This window comes from Calidris pugnax, unplaced genomic scaffold, assembly GCF_001431845.1.
Source record: "Calidris pugnax isolate Ruff unplaced genomic scaffold, ASM143184v1 scaffold25, whole genome shotgun sequence".
NCBI classification, from domain to species: domain Eukaryota; kingdom Metazoa; phylum Chordata; class Aves; order Charadriiformes; family Scolopacidae; genus Calidris; species Calidris pugnax.
The window spans coordinates 7382363-7405922 of NW_015090805.1; the positions used below are offsets into that span (position 1 = coordinate 7382363).

General features: G+C 42.1%; 1 protein-coding gene across 4 annotated transcripts in view; it reads right to left on the bottom strand.

Moving 5' to 3' along the window:
- The window catches only part of KCNE2 (potassium channel, voltage gated subfamily E regulatory beta subunit 2), a 64600-nt gene that overhangs the window by 30515 nt on the left and 10525 nt on the right, over positions 1 to 23560 (bottom strand). For 2 of the 4 annotated variants that reach the window (XM_014938273.1, XM_014938272.1), the window contains exons 4-7: positions 21142 to 21269; positions 16270 to 16474; positions 10026 to 10148; positions 9026 to 9192 (exon numbers count right to left, since the gene is read on the bottom strand). The exons of 1 other annotated variant lie outside the window; for it this stretch is intronic. The gene's annotated coding sequence lies outside the window, so the exon portion shown is untranslated. Of the gene's footprint in view, positions 1 to 7926; positions 9193 to 10025; positions 10149 to 16269; positions 16475 to 21141; positions 21270 to 23560 lie in introns of those variants that run through there. One more of the 4 variants, XR_001411502.1, reaches the window with a different exon arrangement.

Consider the following 23560-nt stretch of genomic DNA (forward strand, 5'->3'; position numbering starts at 1 on the left):
AATTGAGAGCAAAATGAAAACAGAGCAGGGCAGGGAAAGGAGTTTGTTGTTGCAAACAGACTATGAGGCAAGGAAAGTTTGATTTTTATAAGTGTCTACATTTGTTGTAAAAACTACATGGGATAATATTAGAGCTTTAAGATTATAATGGGTATCCTTCTAGTAGGTAAGAAAAAAAAAAGTAGGCTCTGCTTCTGACACAGTGACTTATAATGCCAATTGCATGGCACTGAAGTTCAGATAAATACTTGCACAGGTAATTGTAAGGAACGGCAATGGAAATAAGGCCATCATAAGAAACCCACCATATCACAGTATTGGGTCCACCTAGTTAAGTTTGCTCACTTTCAGTCACACCCAGTGACACTGTATGTGCTGATCAGAGTCTCACTTGAATCCTTCTTTACTACAACTACTACATTATGAGTACCAACAATCACTACTCTTCTAACTACCATAGGGTTAAACTTACACTGATGCTACACCACCATGAGCAAAGGTAGGTAAAATCACAGTAGCCATGATATGCTAGCACCTTCTGGGGAAATTTTCAGTGCCACAACTGTCAGGTAAACATTTAGTTCCCTCTCAGTTTTTTTGATAGCTATGCAGCTAAGCATCTTTTAGCTGCCTTGCCTAGTTTTGCATGTCTCTCAAAGGCATGTTTATGCATGTTATGCCTTTGAGAATTGTCACTGACACAGCTACAATCAGAAGAAGAAAAATCAAGAAGACAAAGACAGGCAAATGTCTTTACACATGCATCTTTACCTTCACACATCTACCTTGTGTTGATGGTCAGAAGAGCGTGTTGGAAATATAAAGGTCTAAGGTGCACATAGAATGCACTTCATGTTTACCTTCTGGAAATCTCTTCCATCCTGGAGCCCAAAATCATTATTTTCCGGCTTCTTTTGCATCATTTTTATTAGACTTTCAGTGGCCCTACAGCTGGCGCAATTTAAAATAATACCATTTCCAAGGCATGACAATGGTTGCGGCAGTTCATTGCCACATTTTTAATCATCTCATTTCGCCCTGCACCTACATGATTTAGAATTCTTTATGGTGCTCTATAAATGGGTCTACATTAAGTAAGCCATAAAAATCTTTTTAACCTAAGGTCAATGTTTGGCTTACAGTGACTATATTTAAATATGATTAGTGGAACTCTGCATTCTGATTAAGCAATTCCATATAAAGTAAACTCACTGTAATTTAATTTTTCTTTTAACTGCAGGCAGAGTATGAGATTCCCATTTCTTTAGTAAAACTGAGGGGGAGGGAATATGATTTGATTACAAGAGTAAATACAAGATCATATGATTGAAAAATTAATAGCTTCCCTTATTCCAATTTAATCTGTGAAAATAACTTTAGAAAAGGCTCAAGGACTGAAATATTTGACTACTAGTCAGCAAACCAGCCAAACAGCTTAGCAGAGTCCCCCATGGAAAATCCTTGATTGACATTCTGCATGATAACTGAATACTTAGGTTTTCAACCAATACCTTTATGCAGTGTTTTATTACACATTCTTACACATTTTGAACAGCTGAGAATTTATTGGGCTTTTTCCTGTTGAAAAAAGTCTTGTGGACATTTCAATGGAGTGTTTATTGTTAACCAAGTTCAGACTCCAGGGACAACTAATGTTTTCTATCCTAGATAAATCCACATTGAGAATGGGACAATGTCACAACTGAGTCCCATCAAATAGATCACAATAGGTCATTTTACATTTGGTGAGGAAAGATTTGTCTAAGGAAATCTTGAGTTAAAAAATGTAACTCTGTATCATATAGTGAAAAATATAAAGCACGTTTTCCTCAAAAAAGTAATATGTGCAAGATCTATTGAAAACTTGGCTTGAAAATCCTTGTTGTGTGGGTGTAGAACATCTAAATTATTCAGAGTGTTTGCTGGTGGTAGATGGAGTGCTATCCCACTGAGATACCAAATAAAAACTATTCCAGGTCACTCCTGAAAATGACTCCTGACTAAAAGAGCTGAATGATGGAGTTCAAAACAGCCAATAGTTTGAAATATAATTGCCTCAAGTCCCGTACAACACTCTATACATTTTCACATACTGTTACCATCTAGGTAATAATGATGATGTATCCTATTGCAGGAAACTGAGTTGCCTCTTTAATGATTTCTTCTGGTAAGCCTTATGCCTCAAAATGTCATGGGCAATGCAGTACTTTGGATTACTCTGGGTCAGAGCTGAACACACTGAAGGGCTGTGAAGAAGCTTGCATTGCCTTTGCAAAAAAATGCCTGTTTGAAGAAAGCATCCAATATTATCAGTCAAACACATCTTCTTACCTTTAAAAGCACTTTAACAAATTAACAGAAATTCCAAGGTGTTTCTCCATAGTCTATGCATTTAAGCCCTGGAGACTATAGTAATAGCATTCAGTGTAATGGCAACAAGACACTATCAGAGAACAAGGATATGTCCAGAGTTAGGGGAAGATCTCCCCAATACTGTAGAAGACTTAAACACACAGAAACAAACACAAAACCTCCAGTCATCGTTCAGTCTCAGTATTGTGATTCTTTAAGGGTTCTTTGCATCTAGCAGGTAATAATATGAATTAGCTCAGGCTGAGGCAGAGCTTCTTGTGGACATAGATATTTCTTTGACGCAAAGAAAAATGACAGCATGAGCAGGTATTGTCAGAAAATCTTGCATGTAATAAAGATACACACTGCAGTTAAATATCTGATGAGGTCCTAATGACAGCCTCATTGTCATGAGGGCTACCTCCATAGCAATGACAAGCTGTGTTTGTCTTGACAGAGGGGTTCAATTACAATCCCTTCTCCATTTGCAAGATCCCCAGATGTACAGTCTGTAAAGTAACTAGATAAACCTTTAGTTAATGTTCAACTTGCTCGACACCAAAACTGGTAAAGGATTGTGATTATTGTTCCAGTTGAATCCATGCTGATTTCATGCGAGCCACAGATGGCAGAGCAGTGAGCTTCCCTACTACACAGCCCAGGACACAGGGTATGGATACAGGTTTACCTGTTCTAAGTGGATCAAAAAGGGAATCCATCAAACCTGCAGGCATATACACAATCGCTCAAACAACAGTGGAGTCCTCAAGAATGGCAGGTTTACCTCGGGGATTGACCTGAACTTTTCTTTCAAACACCCACTTTTCAAATGCAGAGCCTGTTCCCTCTTACGCAGCTGCCATGTCGCAGTTTGCAAAGCCTAGGGCTCAAGATCCATCTCCCCATTAGATATCCACAGCCTGAGGACAGCCATGGGAAAGTATACCTTCCCGAGAAGCTAAGAACATTTGCTCATGACTTGCAGCTACGTTTTGTGACGCTCACATTATTCAGAGTTCCCCTCCCAAAGGTCTCCCTGGCATAGAGCAAGCAACACGCCGGGAGGGTAGAGATTCAGACCACCTGCAGCTACTGAAACAGTCATTAATTTCCTGCTTCGGTTGCGCATATCTTCACACTAATTTATACAGAAGGTCAAATAGATGTCTGTAAGAGCTGGAGAAGGAAAATACCAGCTCCTAAAATTCTCTTACTCTGACGATTTCTATTCTTTACACGAAGTTGAATTCAAACAGAATAGATATGTTTTGCTGGATCTGAGCATCTTGCTACCCCCAAAAGTGTCAGATGTTCATCTGTGGAAAGAGTGTAAGAAACAGGGCATACAACACAGTTCTTCCCCTGACACACCTTCTGTATTTCTGGCAATCGGTGATTTACCACTTGGGCCGGAGGCTGTATCCAGTGTTTATAAGCTGCAAACAAACCTATCCTACATGAATTTGTCTAATCTGTCTTCTAACTGATTTAAACCTTTGGCCTCCGTAATATGTTGTGATTAAGAGTTTCACGACTTAATTACAGATTGAATTAAAAAGTCCTTCCTTTGGTCTGTTTTAAAACCTCTGCCTGATACTTTTATTAGCTTCTCCTGACTTCTTTTATTACCAGAAACAATGAGTAATTCTTCCCTGTTCCTCATTCTTCATGATTTTATGGACCTACATTACCATTCATCTCTTTTCCAATCTATTAGTCTCTTCTCCTACAGAAACCATTCTATATTTCTCATCAGCTTTATTTCCCTCCCTTCTATCTTTTTCTAGCTGTTGTAACCAGAACTGCACATAATGGATTTGAACAGACGCATAATCTATTTCGGTTTTTGTTTTATTGCCTTTCTAATCATTGCTACCTGTCTTTCTCTCTTTTTGACCATCACTGAACACGGAGCTGGCTTTTCAGGGAATTAGCCAGTGACTCCCAGACCAATTTTCTGAATAGCAGTAGCTCAGTTAGATCCCCATTCTGTTCATAGCTAGGGTGGTTTTTTCCCCCTGTATTATCTTGCACGTCTGAATATTTCACTTCGTATGCAGTTTTATCACTTGGTCATGCAGTATTGTCAGTGCCTTCTGAAACTCTTTGCAGCTCACTTTAGACTGTGTAAAGCCATGCATGATTTTTGTACTGTTTGTCTAGGAATGGCTGTGGAATTTCACTAGCGGTCACTGCTAAGTCTGATGAGCAGCACCGGTCCCAGCTGACATCCCAGAGGGATCACACTGATGAGCTGCCTCCATTTTTCCCTCTTTCCATTGTGTCCAATGACTCATTTGTTTATTTAACAGCCTGTGCTGAGTGGCCTCATCAAAAGCTTTTCAGAAATCACTGTTATCGTGGCTCTTTATTCCACCAGGTGTGGTGGCTGATATGACAGATAATGTGACAGAGAGCACATTGTAAGCATCAGCTAAACTGTATCCCCTTGGTTTCCCTTTGTACTCTAGGGTCTACGCCAGCTAGTCCTGATAATTCATTATTCATTTCATCAGGTGGTTTTTCAGCTCCTGCTCCTGATGGTTCACCTTCATACAGTTCCTCAGGTTGTCCCCTATAAAGATATCCTCCTACATCAGAACTTCTGTATGATCTGCTACATAAACCACTGGCATGATAAAGCTGTTGTAAAAAACCTCTCCTCATTTTTTCAGATAGTCATATACTTTGGTTCTTAAAACCCTCCTCTTGCCACCAGACCCATAAAGGTAACAGCAAAAGGATTGCTGTCCCTACAGCCGCTCATTCCCAATGAGACACCCAAGCCCGTTCTCTGTCCCTGCATTAGCAGACAAGTCTGATGTGCAACCTCTTTCACTGGCTTTTCCTCAAAAGAACAGTCAGAAATTTATTTAAGCACTGTACTTCTGTTATCATCTGCACAAGTTGCAAGGAGTGCATCTTTTCCAGGGAATCTTAAAAGAGTTTTCCAAGCCTTAGCCATGAAGAAATAGTTACCCCCAACCTGTTGGCCAAACAGCTGCTGCAATTTGATTCCTGCTCTTTTCTTTTTGGTTCTTATTCTCCTGGAGAATTGCTAGCTATTGCTGAAATTTGTATTGTGCCTGTTCTTATTAATTCATCAAATGCCAATGAACTGGGTCCTCATTCTGTTTGACCAGCTGTTTCATATAATCTGTTGTTACAATTGGCTTGAAAAATCTCCCAGGAGGAGCACAATAACTCAAATTTGTCAGATCTGCAGTAATTCATGAAAGATGGTTAGTATGTGGAAATCCACATTTCTTAAATGCGAGTATCAAGATACCAGTCTATTGTTGAAACCAAGATGGAACTTCCAATGTAACCCACTTGTCACTTACAAATCCCCCACCCCCCTTCATATTACTGCATAGCCTGAAATTTTCTGTGTTTGGTCTTAGTCCAGAATTCAATGTATTTTCTTTTAAGAGAGAAGAAAATCTGTTCAGACTAGCGCCGAACAATCTGAACAATTAAGAAAATCACTCAGATGCTCCTTATACTTGGATAACTCAAGAAACATTTTCTTTAAAGCCTCACATTTGGCATGTGTCTAAGAGGAATGTGCGGTTTGCCTTGATAGAAGAAATATGGTAATGAATGTTCAAACATTTTCTACTTTGTAATTTGTAATTGTCCTTACTGGTTTAGCAATAAGTATATAAGTACAATGTTCAGAGAGATTTTAGTTATGGTTATTTGACTGCAACACAGACCTTTTTGTTATCTTACTTGACTCAGGAGTTACATAAGATGTCATTTGGAAACCACTGTCTGGCATTATACAATGTCAAATGCATATACCCTGAAGAGAGTCTCAACATTTTCTTTACAAAAACTGTGGCTCAATGCTTTTTTCCTGCAGCATCTTCTCACCTCCATAACAGTTCTGTATGAAACAGTTCGAGCTCATGTGAAATAACAGATTATAAAATCCATTCTGATATTTATGGGAAGTGTAGTTAAATGCAATTAGAGAGGCAACGACCAGTTCTTTCATAAAAGCTGGATTTCCCTGGTAAAGAACTATAGTATCAACAAACAGTTAGTTATATCAATTTAGGGCTCGTCTTTGGTTTCAACTGGTCTGAATGTGTTTGATATCATCCGGCACGCATAGCCTGGTAGCATGAGGGCAGTTATGTCTATGTGAAGAACTCCTAAAAGCAGTGTAAGATCATCCCTACATATGAGCTGGCTTCAAGCATACTTTGCATCCACAATATGTATCGATGCCCTCCTTGAAGGGACTCTGCCCATTGGATATCTGGCTTCGTCCATCCTTCCTGTGTGCAGCCCACTGAAAGAAAAATCTGGGCTCCAGCTCTGGCCACTGAACTTCCAATTTCTCTGCTTTAGAGAATGAGAAGTGGTCTTGACCACCGGTCCTCTTGAACGTGCATGCTAACAGTGAAGGGTGGGGGTGGGCGCTCCTAGACTTCAGAGCAGGTTCAGAGCCAGAGTGTGACACAGAAGCTGATGCCGGCTCCACAGCCTTATGGGCAATGGCAGGTAGCAGCCAGGAGTGATATCTCCAAGGTCAGGACTGGAAGAACTACTCTTAGACTGCCCACCGCATGTGGCAGAGAAGCAGCATGTTAACAGCTGCCAATGGAAAACAGATCAGCTGTGGGCAGAGGAGCTTCTGTCCTGCTAGGTACCCCTGAAACAGCTCATTAAAGAAACTAAAGGACTTGCCCCACCTCTCCCCTCTACGCCTACAACAGCTTTTCTGATCTGCACAGTTTCAACCCGTGCAGCAGCCTGAAATGCAGAAGATGCAGAAGTGGGTGTACTGTCCTTTCACTCTGATGTCTGATCTCATGAGTCCTAAGGAGACAGGCTCTTCAAAGCACCCAGCTGCTGCTCCAGGGTCTCGTAGAAAACTTACTTGCTCAGAGAACAAGGAACGTCTTTTAGCTTCATTACCAGTAGGTAACCCTGCTGACTTTAGATGTAGTGAGATCCCTGGTTTAGCTTCCTTGTGGGAATGACTGCTGACAAATAAAACATAGCCAGCTTGCGGTTAAAGCACAGGATCTTTGCTCTATTCCTGGAATTGCAGCAGATTTCCTGTGTGGCTTTGGACAAGTCACGTAAGCCAAAGTATTCAAACCTGGGGCCAAGCCACTGGGTGCTCAGTAGCTTGAAAATCAGGTGTTGGTTTATTTGTCCAAGTATAGATTTAGAACCCTTATTTTTGGCATCTTTTTTTTTTTTTTTTAATATTTGGACTATGTGTCTCAGATTCAACACCTATACGGCAATGTTACACAGCCAGCCAGACCTCCCGTTGAATTTGGGAGAGCACTGTGTTCCCTGGATCTCAGGGCAATTATCTATGTACAAATTTTGGTGCCTGCCTTTAGTTTACAAGGCTGATCATGTGGGGATTCATCTCTCAGCCAAAAACTTCCACCTACGAATGAAGAGGACCCAGGAGCACACTTGTGTCTCTTCAGGCCTTTCAGAGGCTCAGCATGTTACAGGTGGAAAGGCTCTAATCCCTTATCCAAACAGAGAAATGCAAAAATGATCATTTGTACTGATGTTTATTATACCTCTGTAATTACACTTGATTTGAAAAGTCATTGAATATCCCTTTTGTATTCTCAGTGGGGAAAAACTCAACACTTGCTCAGCAGAAAGGTCTTGCAGTTGTTCTCATCCTGAAAATGAACTAGATACTCTTTTCTTATAAAGGAACCCCAGAATTTGCCTGCTAGTTTTTTGCTCCCACTCCTCCCCAAGATATAAGCCTTCTGTCAGGATCCAATCACCAGAAAATATAATCTAAGACGTTTTGAAACAGAAAAATGCAAGGCAGAAGTCCAAAACCACTAATTATTTTTCATTACTTGTTTTAAATAACCTGTCAAAATAAACAAATACCTTTTAGGCTGAGACTATGGCAATTTTTAGTCCTGGTTGAATTTTAACAGCCAACTTATAACAGCAATACACTCTTATTGGTAGTGGCATGTGTGCTACCACGGTAAAAATGTTTTCAATGCGCAGCCACTGTATGGTATTTAAATAGAAATATCCTTTTTATTTTTGCTGACAGACTCCTCGGGCAAAACTGGCTGATTGGAGAAGCAGAACTTTTATTAGCATACCCAGGGGCCGGCCAGCTAGATGCTGTGTTCAACACACTGCTCTCACACAGGAGGGGGTTATCAGGAAAGAGGAACAGGAATAGTCCCCATTAAGACCTGCATAGTAGAGCCTAACAGAAAACACCAATGACGTATTTCATACCCCAGAGGATGGAGGACAGTTGTGAGTTTTTTTTCCAATAGGCAGTAGACCTGTCAGAAATGTGGCAAGAAGCAGGTACAAAAGCAGGTGAAGTCTCTAAAAATACTGGTGGTGAGTGAGATTTCCTAGCAAAGTGGATTAAAAATCCAAGGGAATCTTTAAACCAAATATTGGCTTTTGTAGAACAACAAAACCAGGATAGTGTTTCCACTCGGCCATAAAAGTTACTGCGGTTGTGTAATCATGTTGAGTTGTGGCCTTAGGAGAAGTTATAAAGCAGCTGCAGCAAATTAACTTTTCAAAAGTTATTATGGATTGGATGGAATCTAGAAAATTCCCCCATGTATTTTTTTTTAATAGAACTGTAAAATGAACAACCGTGGAAGCGATCTCATCTCAAACTTCTCACCCTGTGTGAGCACCCTGAAGACTTCAAGGGGAAATGTACAGCCAGCAGCTCCTCTCTCCTCCAGACAGATGCCCACCTTCCAGAAAATGGATGGACGTCTTCTTTCCTCTTTAAGGGCCTGATCCGTATCCCACAGAATTCAGCCAAAGGAATCCCACTATAGGGTCCTGGTAGGGTGTAAACAAGGTATAAATTTGTGGGGTGATCTCAAATGAGTGGCTGCTTGCAAAACACCCAGGGATCTTCACATCTGAGAAAGAGGTGTGCAACACCAGAGGGAAATGCATGGGAGGGTTGCCACAGCCGGCACAGTGGCGAATTCTGGATTCAGTAGGATGCTGTAAATGGAAGTTGCTGGTTCTTAGGTGAAAAGACAGCATCCCAGTCTCCTGGCTCACAGCAGGCCCAGAGCTCAGCCAGAGCACACCCTCTGAAAGCACCTGGGAAGCAGTTGCTGTCACTCAGCTAATAGAAGACACTGTGACTTTCTAGGAGGAGGCAGCTGCTGACCTTAACCAAAGTGTAATTTGGATAAAACAACAGTCTTGCAGACCACCTTGAGGCTTCTGAGCCCAAGGAGTAAGTAGAAGACAGGGGTTTTACAGAACAGCAGTAAAAGAAACCAGCAGTAATGCATAAGAAGATATGAAGTAAAACAAAGGAAGACATTGGTGTCATGGTCACCGCAGTCACAAGCACTTGGACTAGAAAATTTGTCATCTGGGAGATGAACAGGCTTGCAAACTCCTAGACTGAGCCATGAGAAAACCGGACAGTAACAGTCAGAAACATGTGGGGGGAAGCTGGCGTAGTAGAAAAGAGCAGCATGACTTGATGTTTGAGATTAAATCCATACTGCAACTATTTTAGGACAAATGCCTTACATCTTAACCCATAAAAGCTGTTGAACTAGACCTTAAGAAGCAAGTCACTAGAAAACCATTATCTCTGACTTTTTTCTGTATCCTCTTGCCCAGTCAGCAGCCCGAAATGCACATACCTGTCATTTGATTTATCATATATAACAAAATGTGGAGCACTGGAGCGACCCTAGGACGTGGAGTTCCAGGTTCTCATGGCTGCACAAGGTGACAGGCTCAGAGCACTTAGGTTCACATTGGGTCTAAACACAATAGAAAGAAGTCAGTGCTTCCAATGCATGCACCCACTGAGTATTTAGAAACAAAACTGAATTAACTATGCCTATAGTGCCCTTAAGAATAGAGTACACAGCATTTCCACATCGGTTCAAAGCCAGCTAGTGTACCAAATCTGAAGGATCTGGACCATTACAATAGTAATATGTGACATGTACAATGTTTTGCACTTTCAAAGTATTATCTCAGCATAAATCAATGACTTGTCACCAATACTCACGTGAGACAAGTAAGTATTTGCACAAATAGGGAAACCAAGACCCCATTCAGAATATACTTACAGAGTGACCTAGTTACATTTGGACATGTTAGACTGCGCTCTTGCCTGAGGATAGTTTTCAGATGTGACACAATTTGCAAGCCATTGAACTACAGATGCAGTGTTGTGAATGGCCAGACTTCCAAGGTCCCCCATGATCACTTTTCCTGCATTCAATACGAAGGGTTGCTTAAAATATTTTCAAGTATTTACCCCAACAATTCTGGAAGGAGGAATCTGAGTTTATCTACCAAAGAACTTGAAACAGAGCACACAGATGCCTTGCATACAAAAAAGCTTTTGACAAAACGTGGTCTATTTTTGATAGCCACAGATCAGTCTCCCTGGAGGCAAGTAATGATAGAGGTGGACTGAGGGACTAACGGAAACTAGTGGCACTGTTCTTTGCAAATTAGCTTTAAAAGATGTCAGTTTTCACTCACTCATTAGAAAGTAAAAGAGTTCAAAGTCTCTTTCCTCTTTGTATTTCATAACTCAGATCTTGTCTGTTTAACTTCGCACTTGTCTGGGGCAGTGGTGGTCTCTTTCACTGTCCTTTTACACTGCCTAAGGGCAAAAGCTTTAAAAGAGCCCCCGAATTAGTGATGGCCATCCTCTGGCCTACAGACCCATGGTAGCGTGTGAACTACTTACAAGGGATCTGGGAAAAGTGGCTGAGAAGGAGAGTTATCACTGTGCTTATGCTGTGCTTCACCTCTGTTAAAAATTTTGTAGGGGTCTACTAATCGGGAGACATTGGAAAACACTGCTCTAAATGAGCTTGTAACGACATTCATCAAAATATCAGCTGACCTATTGAAGGATACAGTCTCTCCTCACAGGCCTTGTTTCTCATAACACAAACAAAATTGGAAATATGGAAAAAATAGTTTCCTGGTAGACTTACAAGTTATGGATCTCTAATATTTAAAGTACTAAAATAGCAGGAGGTGAAAAAACATTACCTTAATGTGATCTGAATGACTCCAACCCAAATTAGAAGATAGGGACAAATAAACCTGAAGGATAGATGGATCATCCCCACATGTCACAACAGGCCCTTTAAAGTCAGCATGTGACTATTCTGCACCTCTGCTGGAAGGATTTTCCCCTGACATCCTAAAATACACCCACTGCACACCTCCACACCCCATCACTTCCAGAGTCTTCACTTAGTTGCACACACTTCCTATTGCTTCTGGCCCAGAAACAGGGACAGAAATGAATTCAACTGCAGGATCTGGTTTGCATTGTTTGCTCTTGATTTGTTTGGCGTGCAGAGGGCAGTGTTTTCAAAAAGCCTCCATGACACTACAGCTGTTCTCTAATGAAATGTCAGTGGGAATTTTACCACTGACTTCATTGGGAACAGCTTTAGGTCAATGCTAGGCTCTTTCTGAAAAAAAAAAAATAAATAAAAAAGTAGCCCAACAGAAACCAACAAAAAGCCCTCAATCTTTCTTTTCCTTAAAATGATGTCTTGTGAGTGCATGACAGAGTGATGCCAACCCAAGGGGGCAGGAAAGAATGTTGAGAGACGAAATGCAGAGTCTCCTCTAAATATCAAGCGCAGAAAGCAGCCAGTGACTTGCCATTTTTACAGTGTATAATCGGCAGGAAGCTGTCACAGATGCCCTACATTCTCCAAACAATGTTTCGGTTTCTCTTTCCTTTCAGAATATTTTCACAGAGTCCCCCTCACCAGCTATCTCATCAGTTCTCTGGTCTTTTTCCCCGGGACCTTCAGTTCCTCTTCTAACCCTGTCCTCTTACGTATTATCCCCTTTTGCACATGGAGGGCTCCTTTGACCTTTCTCACTTTTCTTCATACCGTCACAGTTTTAATTCAGGTCACTTCATTTTTCCATCTCAGTGTAAGCATGTAATTGTGTTTGAGAATCTGTATTATCATCATTGATATGGATGATGGTTCTCATTTCTACACTAGTCTAATAAGGATGAAATCTTTCCAATAAAGAGCCTTCCCCGAAGTGAACACCATTTCCCAATCACTTTCTTGAAAGAAAATGATGATCCCACTGTTAGGACCTGGATTCCCTGGAGTATTCAGTTTGTACTTTGTATAGCTCCCATCCAAATTTTATTCAGAATTAGTGAAAGTTTTTGCATCACCTCCAAAGGATTTAGGATTGCATTATAGCATGTTATAGGATAGTTGTTTTTTTCTCCTACATGAACAGCCTTGTTCTGCCTCACTCCTGCATATTTCTGCTGAGTACTGTATCCTTATAAGAGGTGTTGAACATTAACAAGAATTTTGGTTCTCAAAGATACCTTCCTTGAAGACCACTTACTGGTTTTGGAAAGTGCTCAGTTCCTTCAATTGTTTTCCTATCAATAAACTTTCTCTTGTGAATACATTCTCCGTGCTGGTGGCAAGTTTTATGTGTAGAGCAGGCAAACAGAAATGTAGTTGTAGCATGCAAACCCAGCTGCTGCTTAGCTTTATGCTATCATGAATGAAATATTTTGTGGGTGCCACACTGTTCACTTCTGGCACCCAATGGCCAGAGGTAGCTGAGGTTGCGTGCAAACCAGCTGCTCTTCCAGGTGACATGTTCATTGTCCCTATAGGAAAACTCTGCATCCAAACCCTATGCAAACACACTATGGGGAACAAAGCTGGCTCATCTCCATAAAACATTCATAGGATTGGAACAGGAAACTGATGCATTGTGTGCTATATTTTTTTTCCTGTATGTTCCAGAGGAAAAATATCAGAAAAGAAGGACGATATGGGCCATTTAGGCTGCAGTGCAACCAGGTTGTAGTCATGAACTGAGAACAGGAGCTGATCACCAGCTTCTTGAAGACCTGGCAGTAAATGGGAAAAATAAAAAAAACAATTGCTGTCGCCTCAGTCTTCATAGCTATATCTCCATCCAGTATGAATTTGGGCTGCTCTGGTAGAATCAATGTGGATCACTGAGGGTCTGACTATAGGCCTCTGAAGTCCAGGCTTGCCCCAGGTCATTTTAGTGAATAACATTGTACACAAACCACCATTTTCTGGGTGATTTAAGGCTGCCCAGTACCTGAATCGATCTGAAAACCCTAGCCTGAATATCTTTAGTGGCAGCAGAAAAGGACTTTCTGCTTCTTATACACCTTATCTGTTTTAATAAACCGAGTTCCTACAAAAAAAAATCCCTTGTGTTTCCAAAGAAAATCCATACACTCTTCTAACGTGACTTTGTTGTTCACGAATGGTACCTGATGCAGCCAGAGTTTCCTGCTTGTTACAAATAGCTCCTAAGCTACATACATTAAAAAGCAGTTTTAAAGCAAGAAAATAGCTTGAAAGGAATAAAGACTTAAGCAGAACATCATCTCAAGAGTCATTCATGCCAGCTCAACAGCTTTATTACCCCTCGGTCTACTTTATTGCAGACTCAGAGGAGGAGAAGACGTGGATAATAGCCACTTATACCTTAAATTTCACCCTCAATCAAAAAACTTCTCTGTTTTCCACTTTTTATGGAACAGCCAAGCCACTTACGTACTTGCTGAAGGCAACTGCCCGCTTCTTACAGAAACCTTAAAAAGAAGCAGTGGTGATGCAGTCATACATAAACAATAGCTTGTTTTACAGAAGAACTGTTTGTTATATACTGTTTATAAACGAGTCCCAGACGCCTTTTCTTACACGTACATCTGCATATAGTCATCAGTTTTGGCAGGGACAGCATGGAGCATAGTAAATCAGCATTGTTGATCAGGCTCACAGCCTATCCGGGAATTTGTCATTGCAGAGAACTTCTTGTCATGGTGTGACCAATAAAAATAGTGAAGCAATGCCTCAGCAATTTAAGAAGATTAGTCCATTTAGAAGCATGCCAGCTAGACTCCTGGGCTCTGCAGTCTAGCTCTTCAAAGGAGGTGTTTTCAACCTGATTACCAAAGACCAGTGATATGGTTTCAGAAAGTAAGTACATCAGGCTTGTACTTAGTCTTTTCTTTAATGCACCCCACCCCCAGAAGCAGCCAAAGAACCAACAAAATGGGAGGAGAGTGGATCAAAACTGGAAAAGTAGTGCCATTTTAATTTCATTTTAAATTGATCGCAAGTGTAAACCATCAGCAACAACACACTAGAAGATGCTATTTCCTTAAGAAAGGGTTGGTGAGCTTCAGCGGACCAGGTTGACAAGCACTGGCCTGGCATCTCCTGGTTATCTTGGCCTTGCAGAATAATTAGTACCTCAGACATGTCCTTCTCATTCTCTTGCACTTTCCCATCAGTATGCCAGTTTAAGCAATGGTTCTTCCAACCAGTTTGCTGACCATTCAGTTTCCTAGGTTCCATTGCCCCACATTCAGAAAGAGGACTGGACACAGCCATAGCAGCTTGACTTATGGTATGGGTCCCTCTCTATTGCAGGTGCAGTGCTTGTCTCACAAATGATCCCAACGTACAATTCCTCTGCTGGGGAAGGGCTGGATTTGTTACTACTGTTACCCATGGGATGTTATTACTTACTGCTGTACCATGTTGCCTAAGAGACTCAGTCTTTAGGTTAGTATCCAACTGTGCTAGGAAGAGCAAACCCCTTGACTAAACTCTGGTCCAGAGACTTCATGGACAGTGACTGAAGACAATAAATGGATGTAGATTAGGGGTGCTGGGAAGTAAGGAGAAAATACCACAGAGCACAGTCAGCAGCATAGTGTATGGCTGTTGCCACAGCCAAGCTGCTGTCCCATAAGCCCAGGGACAGGGAATCTGAAAGCAAATAATGAAGCAACTTTGCAGGTTTTCCTGGGAAGCTCTCTCACCAAAGAGGCACTATGTAAGAGAGCAGGAAGAACTCAGATTAAAACCCTAACCTTGATGTCAGGTGCAGGCAACAAGGCAGGTGGGAAATGACTTTTCACCAAACATGATGCAACAAGAATGAGGGAGAGAGGCACCTCTCCAATAGGACTATGTGGACAAATAGCTGGCATGTAATAGGGAACAAAACACAGAGTATTGGTTGAACAGAGAGATTTGGCACAGTGAGCACAATATTCACTAGACTATGTTTTCAATAGAAAGTTATTGGGTATGGTGGTGGGTAGAGTAAGGCCAGAAAAAGGGCATTGCAGCTCTTTGTGGGGTGGAAGACCAGGAAGTGAGCTAGCAGATTTTGCCCTCATTTATTAAGGGAAGAATTCCGATATGGTCATATTATCCATGTGTTAGTGTCCATCTCTTGTCCTATTTCATAATTTTTGCATCCATTGACTGAATTCAGCCACATCTGGCAAGTGAACAGGCATCTCAAAATAGAAAACTCCTACATAGTTCATGAAAACAGAGGACAAGCAGAAGACAGAGACCCTAGAAAAGTCTTTGCCTTGGCCACGCCATCCACGGGCTTTGGTATGAATTCACTCTGTACTAAACATCATATGGGAGAGAGAGACACCATATAGATGATCCCAATGACATAAGAGCTTCCATCAGTCACTGCATCCAGATACAAATCCATCAGCAAATGGGATACGTAAGTTCACATATTCATGGAACAGGGTAGCAAGTCTGTACATTAAACGTGGCTTACATTAAAGATGGCTTTGTTCCCGTGTGCTCATATTTTCCTGAACCTATGCTCTTCTTCCACCTAGAAATTCTGCCAATTTTTAGGATATTTCAGGACATTTCTTATGTTTGTTTGGATTTCTGGACTTCTGGCAGATGCAGAGAGACCTCAGCAGCAGAGCTGACAGACTTTTGCACATCCCAGAAACTCCCACTATATGAGTACATCCTACCATACAGCAACGGTGCCTGACTAGTACCTATCGTTGTAGGTACCACTTACCTGGCAGGTAGATCTCAGTTTTCTGAGCCATATCAGAGAAGCCTGAACAAGTGTTTCATAGCTGCTCTTCACACATAATAGAAGTCCCACACATTTTGGAAACATTGGCTTTTCCCAGTATGTTTGTGCAGAACATCCTGTGTATCCTGTGCTTCCATGCTTCTATTCTGTAACCAGAATGTCCAGATTACCACGTCCAGAAGACCTCAAGAGAAAACATGGAAGAGATATATATGGCCAACAAGGACATTCTGGAAGATTTTTGCATAATCCAGAAATGAATAATTATGTAGAGACTTAAGCAACAGATAAGTAGAGGCAGAAAGTGATGAAGGCAGAGATGAGGGGGCAGGAGTTGTGATGAGGACAGTAAGAGTCTGGGTCTGGTGATGCTGAAGGTGAGGTGCAGGAAACATCAGCAAGGCAGGTAGAGAATGTGTTTGGGCAGAAGGATTTGGCCTACTGTTGAATCTCCATTTCCTCCAGTGAACATGTTTTATGCAGCATGTGAAGCAATAAGGGAAAACCAAAGGAGGGGTATGTCATATAATCCACTTTTGAAAGACCTTTTAATAAAAGGAGGTTTGAGCTGCAAACCCCCCAGAGCTTCTGCACCACTGTGCTGGCATTTCCACCTAGCAGCAGCATTCCCAGCCACCACCAGCCAAGCAAACAAACAAACAAACAAACAGCTGCCATGTTGTTTGCATTGTAGATGAACTCAGAAGGAAATACAGCTGCAATTAGTTGGCACGCAGCTGTTGAATTAAATCCTTTGCTACCCAGCTAGTAGAGGCGCTGAACTGTGGCTTAAGTTGCAGTAGCTGGATTCAAAGCAAGGGGCACCAAAGAAGGGGTTAACCCTACACCTGTGTGCATGTTCATAATGTGTATTTTTTCCTGAATACATTATTAGTCTGTTAGCTCATTTAGAGACCATAATGAAGTCATTATGATGCCACCAGTATATTTTGCCAGAAAGCTGGCAATCTTTAATCTGCTTCCTCTACAGCATCTCACAAAGGAAGGGAGAAACCAAAACACTGATTTCAACTAACAATGCATTTATTTGCAGTGCTGGGTCCCAGCACATGCTGAGAAGAAAATTCTTTTGTTTATTCCCCCCTCCTTCTGATGGGTTTTACATAACAGGCAAGGCATAGAAGGTCCCTCAACGCAGCAGAAAGCCCCTCCAGCTTTTACACACTTTTCATTTTCTCTACACCTTCCTTTGACCTTTCCTTCAGCTGAGGCAACCAAAGATGAAGTTAAAAATTCTTTGAAAAAAAACCCTAGCTAACAGTTGCTTGTGCATATACTGACTACTTGAAACTGTGTGCTGCCACACTCATACCTTCTTGGGGAGACAATATACACTTAGCAGGGATTTCTAGAAGAAGCGTGCTAGGAAACAACGGTTGGCATGCCAACAAAGAGGACTTTCTGTGGGAGTCAGCAGAAGGTAAGGGATGTGGACAATGACAAAGAGGGGCTAATCTACCCCAGTCCAGTTTCACACTCATCAGTGTATGTGCATTTACAAACAGGAGGTAATAATTACTTTTGTCAACCCCTGCGTTTGATCCCCAATTAAACAAACCCCACTGATGTTTCAAGCTCATGTGGGTGGCATTCAAGGCAGATGCCCAGAGGGGCTGAACAAGCTGAGTTGTCCCATTAGCAATTGCTGGGATGTGACTGGGTCAGACTACAGGGGAAGAGCCTGAGCCACATCTGTCCAGCCCTCCATGCGTGAGAGAATGTACCCTTATGTAAAGAACAGAGAGGTGAATATGTCGGGAAGCTGAGTCTCAGGGCAGATGGCTGCTATGACCATTGTCTTTTCTAAGGGCCTGATCTGAAGTCCAGTGAAGCTTTCCACTATTTTCATCATCTACCAAGATTACTAGAGGGAAGTAATCTTACTCGTACTAACAAAATGCTGAAAAATCACACAAGAAATCCTTCCCTGATGCAGAGTTAGTAAATTCAATTACTCGGTCCCAGTTATTTGCCAGATGTTCTGCTCGCTACTAGTCCTCCTGAAGCTTCAGTTCAAACACTTTTATTCAGACAACAATAACTTTCTGAGTTACTAGATCGTTCTGCACAAGAGTGACTTCTGCCAGGAGCTCCCACCAGCCACATGCAATGACTGAAAACAGTACAGCAAGATTTGCAAAAAGCTGGGACACCAGTGTACCTGCTTCAAGTGGCCAACAACTGCAGCCCAAATGATATCTTCCTGCGACTAAAGCCTGCCAGCCACCATTTTGTGATGATATTCTCGTGTTAAAGCACTAGCAGCACAGCTGAATGCCGGCAGGGCGACTTGCTTGTGGTGGATGGTGCCCAGCTGCCAGCAGCGTGCTGGCACGCCACGGCCATCTGAGCATTCCTCCCAGCGTGGCACTGCATCACCGCCCTGAATTACCACTCCTGTGCTCTCCTCCAGCGTGTTGATGGTGCACTGGGGAAAGAGTTATTAGTGGGTCCTAAAGTGGGATAAAAATGAAGATGCATGTTCATGCCGAGGGAGCGAAAGCACTGAAGGGCAAGGAGGGCACTGTGAGCAAGTGCGGATTGAAAGAGGAAGAGGCAATGAGTATATCATGGGTAGCTTTTCAACAAAGCAAATTATTTATGTTCTCTAAATTTATATGTGGCACATACTGCACAGCTGGAGGACTGTGATCAGATAAGAGGAAGAAGAATAGCCTTGGATTAAAGCATATTAGCCGAAGCAGACAATGTGACTCTCGTAAATGGCTTTGACCACCCAGCTCACTGGTGGGGACCTTTGGGAGGGCTACTCAAAACTGTAGCCTCCAAGATAAATGGGCATGCCAGTGTGGAGGAAAGGAGAAACCCAAGGATGGGGAAATTTTCATCTTCAGTCATTAGGGACAGTCAGCGCAGTGTGTGGATGTTACTCATATGGCAAAACTCTGGCATTTTGCCACTCCCTGTGGTCACATCTAGCCCTGAGAGGCCCTGACAGCTTGTGGGCTCCCTCCTGCTGTGACCCCAGTGCCTAGGCATAAAGGCTCCTTGCAGAGAGCCTGGGGACAATTAGATGGCTCTGGGAGATGGCCTTGAAAGCAAATGAACTGAGACTCAGAGGAGCAGAGCTGAGTGCCTGGGCCAAGGCAGCTGAGCAGGACATGCGTAGGACTTCTGGACTCCCACCCTAGGTGTTTTTCACGCTCTGTGCTTTGAACACTGTCCCAGAGCCACTGATCAATTCTAGAGCTATCAATGTTACTCTGGAGATGCCTCAACATCCACTCTGTGCCTGACATCAGGGAGCGCTGAACTTAGCACCTACATGCATGTCATCAGTGCTAGATCCATCCATCACACCCTGAGGTGATGGAGATACACTACACAGCTTCCATGCAGTCAGTGCAGAAAGAAAAACAAAACATAACCATGATTTCAACTCATAACATAAGGAACTTTTGTGTTTATCTATCCTATGACTATACAGTCAAGATGAAGTAGCACCTTCTGGCTGTCAAGGCTGACAACCAGATCACAGAAAAACTTATAACCTGCCAAGTCACCATTTCCAGGTGGGAAAAGGGCCACACCCAGTGGGAAATCAAATGACAAATAATAAAAATACCAGATGCGTGGCAGCCCTTTAGAGTAGTGAAACTGAGACTCCTATTGAGGAACTTTGCCTTGGGCTGGGGAGTGGAGCTGCACCCACTCGCAGCATGGGAGAGATGCACAACAAGTTGGTGCACCTAAAATGGCCAGATGGTGGTGAAGGGGTAGCTGGGAGAGAGTGGTGGCAAGGTGGCTTTTCATCACTAGTGCTGAATCCATAGATTTAGGTGCTTGAAGATCAGGACCATCAATTTTTCTGGGTGAAAGGCTCCATAGTTACCTCGACCCACAGTTTTAGAGAACCACTTGAATATTCTTCACTCCTGCGTTCCCTGGCAGCACCTTCAAACATTACCTACCACTGATTTTAACAACAGTCAGATACCCGAATGCTGAAGGGGTACTATCAGCAGTCAGTCAAGAAGAGTCTAACAGTGCAGGGAAATGAAGAGAGAGCTTCTGAGGTTCAGGTTAATTCCCTGATGCCCAAGTCAGCTGTCCACTATTAATACATGTTTATTACATTAATCATTATTTCCTAGCAGCGTTGATTAAGAACAAAATTTGCACTTATTGCTTGCTAATCTTGTTAATCACAAGATAAGTTATTACTAGAATTACTACCTAAACGAGGTAGGTTATTACTAGAAACACTCTTAAATGCACTTATATTTAATTTTATATATGCAATATATATATCCTATAGTTTGTGAGTATCCAGTATATAACTTACACTTTAATTTTACATCTGTACATTCAAAATCACCTGAGTCCACCACATAGCCAAATGCTTTAGTTACTGCATCATCTGCAACATTTCTAATGCTAGTATCTTCTAAGCTTGAAGCCAGGTGAGTATATGTGTACACTGGTAGCAGCACAAACATAAAGAACTATCTCAATACCAAGACCGCATATGTTAAAAAGATTAAACTTCAGTCTTCTCTTGCTGCAAACTTGGCTAAGAAAATTTTACATTTAAAAGAAGTAAAAAATGCTGCTTGAAGAATTACTGAAATGTCAAGCAGCATGTGAAAGGACTCTGCTTTCATGTCGTCTCCATGCCCTAACTCCTTCCACATCCCTCAGGATTATAATTTTTTAAATTGTATTTAAAAAAAAAAAGGCTCAGTCATCTCAAGTGTATAATTTAAATGCTAAATTCCTGACTGGATTCACATTTTCTAGCTCAGTTTTAAATCATTGAAAACAGATTGAATGGGGTGCCTTGTTTGGCAAGCATTGCTGTTCACCTACCAACAGAACTTCAGTGTGGTCCTCTTCTGCAGACATTTACCCATTGGCTTGATGGGGACTACTCAGGAGAGGAAGGACCTTTCAGGCCTGCTGCGTATCCTTTTGTCTCATCCTGCTATTAAATCTCTCTGGAAAAGAAACATCAGCATTCTGGAACCTGATACTGTAGAAAATTCTGTCTTTAAGCTCTGTTGTTGTCTACTCAATTGTAGGGAAGTGGGAAGCTGTCACTATGCCAGAAGTTTTCTTATTGAAGTCTAACAAAACAGTCAGCAATCTAGACAAACCAATAACATGGCACCCTGCGTCCCCAAACCAGCACGCACTAAGAGCTTCATTAAAATTGATCTTGAATTCAGCAAGTAAATCAACACTCACCCAAGACAATACATTAAATTAATCAGGCACAAAATACCCCATACAGATCAGCAGGCCAAAAGTTTTTAAAAAATAAAAGCATAACAGAAACTTTCAGTTCTTGGTCGATATCAAAGTACCATGATGTTTCACCACAAAGCAGCACATATAATTAGCAATCAATTACTCATTAAAATTGCCCCATGAAGCAAGCATGTGAGCACATACAACATCTCTAATTCCCTTTGGCTCACTGGGCTCTGGCCTTATTTCATTATAAAAGCCTTCTGGGGTGTGTGAAAAGGCAAAAGAGCTCATTCAGGCTCCGGGTCTGCTTCTTTGGCTGGCAGACTGTGGTGGGTACAGCAGACCATGACCAAGAGAGTTGGCTTCCTCACGCTCCTGGAGGATGAGCCCTCTCTCTGTTGGAAAAACCACCTTTTCTGCACAAACACTAGACTTTCTGGGTGCAGCTCCAGATACCACATCAGAAAAAGAGAGGATGGCAAGATCCTCCCTAGACTGTCCCAAGCTACTGGTGCCTGTGTCACTGGAATACAGCCCAACATCTCCTCGTCTGTAGGTGCCTGACCTCCCAAACTTTAGTGCCACCTCCACCAATATGCAGGAGCACAGCTATCTTACCCAGGAAATTCTCCCTGACAAGGAAGCAGTATCATGTATCTGCAAGGTTTGCAAACCTTTGAAGTGCAAATGATGGCACCACTGTGGCTTGAGAGCCCTGTCCTCTGGCATCATTTCCAGTATGCCTGCGTGTTCGGCCATGACCTTCAATCAGCATTGGTCATGGTCAGCCCAACACTTGATTTTCCAAAACCAAATGGGGCATCCATATTTTTAATGTAAGATTTCCAGGACCACCACACATCACATACCCCTCTCCTGTGGTGCCAGCAGCTTTTATCAGCAAAGGGCTCCTCTAGGTGTGGAGATGCCAAACCAGGACCACAGCTTCCCAGAACCCCTGCAGACAAAAATTAACTGAGGGAACTCACAGGGGCTGTAAAATAGACACAGATGAAATAGCCTGGTCACTTAAAAAAAAAAAAAATTAAAAAGAGGGAAAAAAAGAAGAATGTTTGCTGGGACCCCTGAAATGTGAATCTGTATCCCCATGATGCTCAGTGACAAAAACTCTGTGGGAAAAGACTACTGTCACTGTGCAGTGTGCTGCCCACAATTATGGTTTGCCATTGAAGCCTCATTGATACAGAGATTTGGAAATTTCCTTGTGAAGTTCACGTGGTCCTAGAGAGTTAAACCAAGAGTACCCAGGAGTTAATGTTCAGAAAGGGTGAGTTTTACCTCCAGGGGTAGATTCGGATGGTTGAGCAGAGTGGACTGTAAGATCTCATTTCTGAGAAACTACAACAAACAAGGCATCAGTAAGTGGGAATTAAGACGGTAGTCATCCTTCTTAGCAAAACCTGCTGTCTTAAGAAGTGTTGCCGGTCCTTAGTGTGACACACCAGCTGGGCAATGGCAGCAGGGCTCTCCTCCTTCTGAGGGCTGAGCTTGTGGGTTCAGAGTCAGTGCAGGCACCTCTGCAAAGTTCTTGCTTAGGCAGGTGTGCCCCGAGGTGCCAGAAAGCCTCCTCAGACCCAGGGCCAGTAATATGGGTTGAAACACAGCTGCCCGGGGAGCATTCAGGAAAGGGATCTCAGCCAGCTGACTCATGGTCTTTTTTTATGCCACTGGCTTTCAGATAGACACCAAATGAAAAAAAATATCTTGGCATCTCATTTGCTAGGACAACAGCCTAGAAGTATTTATTATTAAAAGGAGTGATTGAGCAGTGACATTTAGTGTTTCCATTTTTCAACTGTTTCTGGTTTTTTCTTCTTTTTTTCCTTGTGGTCTTTGTAAAAACACCAGAATAATAGCAATTTATTAAGAACTGGCATTCACTCAAAATAGTTTCCCTTAATGTGAATGCTCTTACTGACATTGTAAAATTTATTTACAGTTTCTCTTTTTTCTTCTGTTCATTGTTTGGATGTACCATAGGACATCAATAAAAAAAGTTATTTATGCTAAACAG